General features: G+C 35.7%; 1 protein-coding gene across 2 annotated transcripts in view; it reads left to right on the plus strand.

Annotated features, from left to right (window-relative positions):
• The first annotated feature begins 4,913 nt into the window (after positions 1 to 4,913).
• LOC106463982 (LIM domain transcription factor LMO4.2-like) overlaps positions 4,914 to 11,053 on the plus strand; it is a 68,597-nt gene continuing 62,457 nt past the window's right edge. For both annotated transcript variants that reach the window (XM_022391629.1, XM_013924084.2), the window contains exon 1: positions 4,914 to 5,223. The gene's annotated coding sequence lies outside the window, so the exon portion shown is untranslated. The remainder of the gene's footprint in view (positions 5,224 to 11,053) is intronic.

An 11,053-nucleotide genomic window follows, 5' to 3' on the forward strand; every position in this document is an offset into this window, starting at 1 on the left:
AATATATATATATATATATATATATATATATATTCAGACATATTGTTCGTCTTAGAATTATGGGACCTCCTCCTATCCAAATGATTGAAGTTTGACTGTATGTGTGTGTGTATATATATATATATATATATATAGTAATTACCATTGTTACCTTCAAACTAATCAAAGTTTGAGTTAAGAATTAAAACTAGTTTCGAAACTGTAGTAATTAATTTTAATAATAATAAATAAATTTTAATATTTGTCTATCTCTTCGGCAAGCCTCTCCTCCATGGCGAGTAATAGTAATTACCATTGTTACCTTCAAACTAATCAAAGTTTGAGTTAAGAATTAAAACTAGTTTCGAAACTGTAGTTCTTTTCTAGTGGATTAGTTATGTTATAAGCTACAATTCATTAATTTCATATTTTACTTTGTTTTGTACTCTTTTAGGCATGGAAAAAAAAAAGAGTTAAAAGCTATTACTTGTTGTATAATTAAAACAAAAATGAGTGCAGAAACTGCAAATAAAACTGGTTTGAAGTGTTTTTTTGTAGACTTGTTTTTATGAAAATAACCGATTGTGGATAATGGTTGAAAAAAGGCTTTAAAGCCAAGATTTACAAAGATAAGCTAAAGTAACAATTTTCGAATTGATATCTTAACGCGAAGTTAAGGTGTTTTTAACTTTTAAATATGAATTCCTGTTCACAGTCAGTTTGGTTAAAAATGAATTTAACTGAACCGTTAACAAATAACAGTGTTACGATAATCCCACGTTACTTATAAAAGTGCATCCCCTTGAAAACTCGGTAGCGGATATAAATGCAATTTTATACGAGTAAGCTTATTCCCTACGGAAGAAACAAGATTACATTTACTTCACTTTTGACCAACCAGAGGGCTCCAAGCATGGAATTCTACTAGATCCAAAATAAATTTTAATATTTGTCTATCTCTTCGGCAAGCCTCTCCTCCATGGCGAGCAACTAGGACGCCAGGCGCATGACTTTTCAATATGGAAAACAATGTGTCCCTCAAAATTTCCCATGTGTCTTCTTAATTTTGAAACAGGGGGACACGGGTCTCTTAAACTAGGAACAGTACTGCATTGATCCCATTAGGTTGGCAATTCTCGCGCGAAGTAGAGAAGTCGAGATTTCGCGTGAGTCAAAATAGGCATTCAAGAAGTGAATAGAGAATGAATTTCTCGCATAATTTTTTTTCGTTGAAACGTCATAAATTTCAATAATTTATCGTGTCATATGTGTCCCAAACATTACATACATAATATGTAGTCATAATTTAAACGTATACAAAGATGGTAGGAAGAAGCTAAAAAAACGTAACATTTGACAATATTGTGTTTTTGTTATGTAATTAAATTATACAGCTACTTACGGTGTTTAACGTTTTGGGTGTTTATGGATTTTATATGTACATCCGTGTAATTCTTTAGACTACATTCCATGCAAAATTTCTTCCAAATTTAATCTCTGGCACATATTTTCTTGCTGATTAAAATTACTTAGCAGATACCACAAAAAGTCTCGAGGTTTGTTTAGATAGACAAAGTGCTCTGCACAAGTGGTGTCATCTGCAGGTGAATTTTAGCATTCTAAACTCAATAAATCAATAATAAAAAAAAAAAGCTCTAAGTTCCTAAAGGGTCACCATTTACAAGAAATTAAGTATTCATGAAAAGGTTTTTTTAATATCTAAAAAATAAGATAATTATTTAATATTAGCGAATTCAAATTTATAATTATACAGGACAAGTAGATTTATTGAGATGTAAGCAACTGAAAGAAGGCTTTTTTTCTTTTCTTGTATATGTAACATCTGTACCAAACTCAAATAAAATAGAGTCACCTAAAAGTTCAATCATAGCAGTTTGCTTTGTTGTTACGCACAAAGATATGCAATGACCCGTTTGCGGTCTACCACCGCGAGTATCGAAACCCGATTCTGATCACAAGCCCTTAGACTTACCTCTGAGTTACCGGGCGTCAATAGTAGTAGTAAGTATTTTGTTCTAATAGTGAAACGGTATTATGCTGTCATAGCTTTTTAAGTAAAATGGTGATAACTTTGCTGAAGGATATGTTATCGGGATTATACATATATATAACACCATGTGTCCCACTTACACATGCCCCCCCCAGACATACAACGCTAGAACCCGGGTTTTAATACCCGTGGTGGGCAGAGCTCAGATAGCCCATTGTGTAGCTTTGTGCTGGTTAACGTGCTGGATTTTGGAGGTTAGGTTTCGTTGTTCGCGTCCCATTACCCACTAAAAAACGCGATCCGCACTTTGGGGCAATGTATGCGTTATAAGAGTAATGGTCAAATCCTGCTTTTCGATTTTTCAGGAGTTGGCGATGGATGGTGTCGACTAGCTTTTATTTCTTTTGTTTTCCAAGTGGTTAGGGCGCTCGATTCGCAATCTGAGGGTCGCGGGTTCGAATCCCTGTCACACCAAATATGTTCGCCCTTTCAGGCGTGGGGCGTTATAATGTGACGGTCAATCCCACTATTCGTTGGTAAAAGAGTAGCCCAAGAGTTGGCGGTGGGTGGTGATGACTAGCTGCCTTCCCTCTAGTCTTACACTGCTAAATTAGGGACGGCTAGCGCAGATAGCCCTCGTGTAGCTTTGCGCGAAATTCAAAAACAAACACTGTGTAGCTTTGTGCTAAAAAACAACAACCTTACAATAAAGCTCCTAGTTTTGTTAGATGTGTCAGCTAAGTGCCTTTATTGCGTTTAATCTAAGAGAGAAAGGTTCTATAAGTACCTGGGTTCTTGGATACATTGAAACTGAAGGTAATCACTGTTCGTGGTATGCTTCTTAAGAAAACGTTAGCGAACGTTAATATCATTGATCTAAGAGCAACGTTTCAGTGACTCTACCCTAGAAGCTGCTTTAAAAAAAAGTGCTAAAAATATTTTCATTGAATAATGCAATTACCATGGATATTTCAGTAAGCATGAATACACTGATAACTTGCTAGAGATCCGTCTAGTTTGGGAGAAAACGTTTTTGTGGAGAAAATAAACCAATCTTACAATGAAACAACAAGGCCCAACTAACGTTCGTCATTGGAACAGTAGTTTCACGTATTATACTAAGCTCAACTATAAAGCATGTGACAAACGTAATCCTATTCATGAGACTTGTTTACTTTCAATAAGAATATTCAACTTTGATCTAATTTGTTGAAGAAATTTATTCCATCCAAACTAAACATAACAGAGAACTGGTTTCTAGAATAATCTCTCGCTCGTTCCCTAGGAGACAACAAAGTTGAGGAGGTTGGAAATGCGGCTTACTCAGCCACACAAATAATCTTGCCAATGTTTGAAACAGAACCCAAGAGAGGAACCGATATGGTATGTGATTTCAAAGTGTGCTGAAACTTTGTGCAATAAAACTTTCTTTGCCAGTTGAAATTCTGTGGATTATTTAAATCCGGTGACCTCAACAAGCTTGAATACAATTGATCGAGAGACCTTAGAATCTCGAGCCCCCCCCCCCACTGGCACAGCGGTATGTCTGCGGACTTACAACGCTAGAAACCGGGTTTCGATACCCGGGGTGGGCAGAGCACAGAGAGCCCATTGTGTAGCTTTGTGCACAATTCCAAACAAACAATAGAATTTCGAGAAAAAAAAAACAGAAAAAAGAAATATAATCAAAACTCGTCTCTCTTGTAACACACAGAATGAATATATATATTTATTGCTGGTTGAATCAAGAGTTCGTTAAATGTAACTATTAGTGAAAATGCAATTGGTTCAATGAGCAGTACGTTAGTTATGGGAAACAAAAACGTAATGATACCATCTAACCGCAACTACTATATACAAGTATTTCAGTCTGAGAACTAAGGCAAAAAGAAAATACTATAAAAGTATATACACCCCTTCCCCCAAGAAAAAATAATATTAAATCATATTAAACAGAATAACAACAAAAAATTTCGTAACTAAAGTTTGATATTTGAATAAAAATTCAGCAAAAGGTTTGTTTGTTACGGATTTCGCGCAAAGCTACACGAGGGATATCTACGCTAGCCGTCCCTAATTTAGCAGTGTAAGACTAGAGCTAGTCATCACCGCCAACTCTTGGGCTACTCTTTTACCAACGAATAGTGGGATTGACCGTAACATTATGACGCCCCCATGGCTGAAAGGGCGAGCATGTTTGGTGTGACGGGGATTCGAACCCGCGACCCTCAGAGTGCGAGTCGAGCTGGGCCTAGCACAAAGGTGGTCGACATTTGTACACTTTATTCTGTTGATCATTAATTTGTGATAAAACAGAAAGGAGAAGAAGTAAAATTATCTCTCAGAATCGTATGAAAAAGCTAAGCAACGTAGAAGGATAAATTACTATTCCCTCACTGAATATTCCTGTATAATATATAAAAATTTGCTGGAATGTATAGATTAAATTTGTATATTGTGTTAACTCTGCAAGTTTAGTTGGATTTTGTTATTTAACTTTAGCAAGTTGTTCAATATATCTTGTGACAATTTATAGCTTATGGCAGTGTTAATTCTACTCATTAATTTGCACATATATATATATATATATACAAATATATATATAGTTTATTCATTACAATGTATCAGCCAATCAGAAAAGTTAAAGTTAAAACATGGATGATAGATAATACTAGTTCGTTTAACCCGTTAAAGATTTATTAGTTTTAAAAACCAATTTCTTGCTTCTTAATTGCTGTATAAGTGTGATAATAATTCATTACTGATTAGTGACCCATTAATTAAGAAGTTTCTGTTCATAGCTTTAGTCAAGATTTACAAAATAGTTATTTTAATGAATACTAGATGGAGCCTAAAGATAACATCCCAGAAGTTCGTACGCAGCCGTGAGCGTTAATGGTGAACTGGTTTACAATGCGTGCGTGCTAACAAAACGGCTCGTTCAAGTCAACGGTATTTCAAGTCTAGCAATTGCATAGAAGAGCCTAAGTTATAGTCGCGTGCTTGTACGGAAGAAATCCTATCGTTCACTTCTCTAAGAAGCCTTAGAAAATAAGTATTAATAAACCAGTGCTGCCATCGTAGTATTTTGAAGATCTTAAGGGAAAAGTTAATAAGAACTGAGGTCCAGGTACCGCGTTTACGGCAGCATTGGTTGGTTATTCACGTAGATCGTCGGCGCCGTCACAGGCTGCACCTTGGGCTGGGCCAGTTCTTTGTCCTGTTGAGATTGGGTGAGTGAATATTATTTTGTATTGTTGTTTGGAATCCTGCTACTAATTGACACGATAAAGATAAACAAATAACTTGCATAAATTTTATGTAACTTGTCTCCTATGGTGCACAGTCTCCGTGAGCGTGCTTCTTTTAGGCCAGTCGATAGTTATACAAACTGTCATAATTTCAGCTTTAACCATTGCCTGTGGCCCGCTATCCCTATCGAACATGACAGCACTTGACGATTATGGCGGCATGTACGTGTTTTTGTTTTTTTTCTTTGGGGGGGTCGTAAGCTCTCCGTTTTAATTTTAACTGTTACTTTGCATTGCATGTTAAGATGTTAAATATGATCTGTGATATTATTTATGAATATTAATAAAAGTTTAGTAAGCTTAATCAAGTTTGGTTCATATATACATGAACATTTCAGTACGTAATTTTAATTAATTTTAACTTCATAACCTTTGTAAGCTGTTAAGGCTGTCGAAAATAGTATCTTTATAACACTGAGTAGTTAGTCTTGACTATTTTGTGACACATGAAACTTTAAAATTCGTCATATCTTAGTACTGAAACAAGATGGTTTTAAAAGCCGCGTTGAAAATTGTATGAAGATAACAACAACAGTGCTCCATTAACTTATGTTTAAAAAAATCTGTGTTTTACACGTGTTTATCTTAGTTACAACTCCATAATCATGAAGAATTCTTTGTAACATCAAACATTGCACTTTTCTCTCTCTCTCTCTTGTTTGTAGATCTTAATTCATTCACCATTTTTTATGTTTTCTGTTGTGGTTATTGAGACAAAATGTTAAGTTTAAGTCTAAGTTTGTTTCACTGTAAAATAAATGGCTCAGGAAACGGTTTGTAAGTTTGTGTTTATGTGATAGAATTTTACATAAAATAATTTTTTATGCATTTTCCATTTATTCGTAGTAAACTACAACTTTGCTGTTGACATGTTGCAACGATTTAGAATGTGACAGTAAAGATCTTGAGACTTTGTTGGGGGTCCTTACGTTACGGACGTTCTATTTATTTATAGAAACTTATATTTCCGTGAACCTGTACCCTCTTTACGTCGCAGCTGTTTGGTAATTTAAATTCCCTAAATTAAGCTGCGTTCCCCAGGAATTGGCGTGTAGTTACTTATGTGAAATATTACTATTCCAAGAAAGACGAGATCCGTGTTGTAGCTTTTTAAATAGATAGCTCCTGTTGATCTGACGATAAGGTTTATTTAGTCGGTGATGTATTATAAGTCATAAACGAAACAACGTATTACTGTTGAAACGAGTAGAAAAATGTTTCGACTTCACTTGTGAATTTAATAGATAATCGTGCTGCACTATATACAATAACGCTGGTTTTGCTTAAGGGCTCAAAGTTGTTTACTGGTTGTTGCTAATGGACATTGTTATGGAGCAATGCTTAGTATTATTAGAAACGAAGTTACTAATTTTTATGGTTTAAAGGCTCAGTGTATTTTTCGGGTGTTTCTATACACGAATAAAACCATGCTTTCATTTCCTAGACAAAAATCAATTCTGTTCCAACGTTTTGGCCTTAAGTCTACACCAGGTGGTTAGAATTGGTAAAAATATTAACTTTTTTGTGTGTGTAGGATTTCGATGTATAGCCCTTTTCACACCACTAATAACGTAAGGTACTTTAGCTTGTTTGTTTGTTTGAAGTTAAGCACAAAGCTACACAATGGGCTATCTGTGCTCTGCCCACCACGGGTATCGAAACCCGGTTTCTAGCGTTGTAAGTCCGCAGACATACTTGTGACGATATGATCACATGTTTTTCCTGAGTATTTTAGATTATTTATTACTGGTGAGAAAAGGGCCATACATCAAAACTTTTAATGTTTAACATTCCACCAATATATTAAGCTTATTGTATTTGTTTGCTTCGCTATCATTAACAGTACTGATGAGCCGTGAATTCTGCGAAACTAGTCTACTGCAAAGGGAGTGACGAATCAAAGAATAGATTATGTCTTGAAGGACAGTACACATACAGGTATATGTTCTAACCAGCTAATTAGAAATGGTGAGGGGGTGATCGCGGCCTAGTGGTAAGTGTGTAGGCTTCCGTATCGTAAGGTCCGAAGTTCAAGTGGCGTTATAACACCGAACAAGCTTCGCACTTTCAGATACGGGAGAGTTGTAATCGTGGTAGTCAATCCTGTTATTCCGTTAAGTGTAGGCAGTGAATGCTGCCCACTGGTCAGCTGTTCTAAATTACTGATGGCTATGCCTGAATCTTTTGTCTCTACGCTTAATTGTCGCAAAATACTTGGTACTTTGTAGTAGTAAACTACATCGGCGAGGTTTTAGTGTGTGTTGATTCAGGTAACACCGAACTAAGTGTGACGTGTTTGAAAAAATAGAATCAAACGTTAAATTCCTTCGTATCTCAAACAAAAAAACAAATTAGCTGAGGAGATGAAGGCATTGAACGTATGATTTTATTTCTTTTTTTTTTTTCATTTACAGTTATGTAAGAGCTGTCAGAAGACCAATCTAAAACAGTGACGTTGAGTTTGGTATCCATAGTTACCTAACTGTTATTTGACTGAGGCGCCACCAACATAGGTGACGGAACTGAGGTGTAAAACATGTAATGCTGATACGTGTGTACAGACATGTAGAATATATATAAGTACAACGAAATGGTAATATCCTGTTGTTGGTATATTATGTTCTAATATAAAAAATGTAGCTCATAGAATACGATTTTTTTATATCACCTTTCAGGACAGTATTCTATCATGAAAACACTTTGCATAGTAAACTAACAGCAGAATTTATCTCAAGCATGGACATTAACCGAGTGCCATTTATACATGCGTGAACACAGAACGATACAGAACTGAACAATGACCAAAAACTAGCTAATATTTCCCAGTGTATCTGTATAAAATGTGTCAGTTGGGCATTGTGTTGCGTCAGCGAGGTCACGTGACTAGTATCACGCCACGTCCTTCTCGAACCTTCGTGAATTATCGGGAGACTACTAGATTGGAGGTAGTATGGTATATATAAGACAGGCCACGAAGCGACGGGGAGGTAATGAGTAATTGAACTGCAGTCAGAGAGTGTGTAATTGAACTGAGTATTGTTGAAGTCGAGCACGTGAGACGTTCGTTGAGAATTATAGCGCGACTGTTGAAATTACGTGTATCGTAAAGTTATATTCAGAAAGAATAAACCAGTTTTATTTAAGAAAGGACTTGTGTCGCTAAAGTTTCGTCGGAACGAATTTACGGAAAATTAACTAACGAACGGAGACGTAACAATTGCAAGTTTTTGTTTTTTTTATATTTATTGAACAACCATGTTCGTAATAAACCTTATTTTTTCGTCTGTCAAGAAATTACACATTTTCATCATAACTTTTATTTGTATCTAGAAACCCTTTTTTTTACAGAATTTTTTTGTTTTCATTTCAACAGTTTTTTAAGTTTATAGAAAACCAGAACAAAACGGAAAAAATGTACTTTTGTATTGCATCATCTTTTAAAAAAAGATTCCAACATTACATCTACTACTTGGGCCTTTACAATTGATATGCTGTCTTGAAGTTAATATTACAAGCAACAATGCGAAAAAGGCTATTTAGTATCGTGCTGTTTGTCTAACATAATTTGTTGTAGGTTATCAAAATAAAAGAAAAAGTACTATTAGGCCACGCTGTACCTAATGTCATTATAGTTGTTATAATATAATTTGTTGTATATCAGTGCCTTTATGAGTTTATAATTCATTATATCTGGTTTCATCAATAACCGGGCCTCCAGCTAGTAAAAGATAAACGGCCATGTTGTCCTTAATATAACACAAAAGACTAATTACCTTCGAGGTTTATAAACAAGCCGATAAAATGAAGTAAAGTCATAAATTAAAAAATAAAGAACGCGTATTATTAACAGCATATCGTACTTAATATAATATTAACAATATATTTTAGCATACATTTCAAAATCAACATTGAAATTATAAGGGTTAAATATTATTTACGAGGAATTTCCCTACCAGTAAGGGTAGGGCGTGGTTTGTGTGCCCAAAAAACATTAGAAATTGTGGAAGTTTTTAAGTTGTAATTATTTTAGGTATGTTTTTAATTGATAATCATGCCATATTCTTGTAACGTTCAAGTATCACCAGTTAGGAAACAGTTATGTAGTTTTTAAGTTGTAATTATTTTAAGTATGTTTTTAATTGATAATTATGTCATATTTTATAACGTTCAAGTATCACCAGTTAGGAAACAGTTATGTAGTTTTTAAGTTGTAATTATTTTAAGTATGTTTTTAATTGATAATCATGCCATATTCTTGTAACGTTCAAGTATCACCAGTTAGGAAACAGTTATGTTGATTTTAACAGTTTGAAATCATAGTTATAACGTCGTCTGTACTGTTTCATAGATTCAGTTCTTATAAGGCCCGGCATTGGCCAGGTGGTTAGGGCGCTCTACTCGCAATCTGCTGGTCGCGGGTTCGAATTCTCGTCCCATCAAACATGCTCGCCCTTTCAGCCGTGGGGGCGTTATAATGTGACGGTCAATCCCACTATTCGTTGGTAAAAGAGTAGCCCAAGAGTTGGCGGTGGGTGGTGATGACTAGCTGCTTTTCCTCTAGTCTTACACTGCTAAATTAGGGACGGCTAGCGCAGATAGCCCTCGTGTAGCTTTGCGCGAAATTCAAAACAAACAAACAAACAGATTACATAGATTACTTGTGCTCTTAGCTTGACTAATTATAATTATTATTACTTACTAGTGCTCTTGGCTTGTCTAATTCACTAAACTTCCCCGACAAAAATTTAACGACATCCATCTATTGTAAGCCTACCGACTCCCAATGCTTTCCTGGATTACAGCTCCTATCATCCCATATCCACTAAAAATGCCATTCTCAAATCACAGTTTTGCCGCCTCCGTCGCTTATGCAATTCCAAACTCGATTTTATCCAGAAAGTTGATGGACTGTCGTTGTTTTTTCAAGATTAAGGAATATTCTCTGGATATAACCAATTCAGCTCGCAGAGATGCTGCAACGATCAGTCATAATATTGCACAACAACCGAACACCAGATAACAATAATAATGGCAGAAATCAACTTACTTCGATTTTGATATCTCATCCGCAAAACACTTTAGTTTCCAACATCAGTTTAGGATGGCTCAAAGCAACAAAAATTCTAAGAGATATATTTAAAGATAAATCAATCATTTCGTATCGACACATACAAAACCTAAAATATATCGTGGGTCACGCACGACTGAAGACACCAGAAGAAATTTTATCTTCAGTGTGTCATACGTTGCTGTGCATGTTCACGATTCAACACATGTTGTTACATCAACACCAGTACTTCGGTACGTGGACCCACCTCCACTTACACAGTTGTTCACTTGTATATCCAAGTGTTTAGTTACATCAACACCAGTACTTCGGTACTTGGACCCACCTCCACTTACACAGTTGTTCACCTGTATATCCAAGTGTTTAGTTACATCAACACCAGTACTTCGGTACTTGGACCCACCTCCACTTACACAGTTGTTCACCTGTATATCCAAGTGTTTAGTTACATCAACACCAGTACTTCGGACCCACCTCCACTTACACAGTTGTTCACCTGTATATCCAAGTGTTTAGTTACATCAACACCAGTACTTGGGTACTTGGACCCACATCCACTGACACAGTTTTTCACCTGTACATCCAAGTGTTTAGTTACATCAACACCAGTACTTCGGTACTTGGACCCACCTCCACTTACACAGTTGTTCACCTGTATATCCAAGTGTTTAGTTACATCAACAC

This window comes from Limulus polyphemus, unplaced genomic scaffold (assembly GCF_000517525.1).
Source record: "Limulus polyphemus unplaced genomic scaffold, Limulus_polyphemus-2.1.2 Scaffold1534, whole genome shotgun sequence".
NCBI lineage: Eukaryota > Metazoa > Arthropoda > Merostomata > Xiphosura > Limulidae > Limulus > Limulus polyphemus.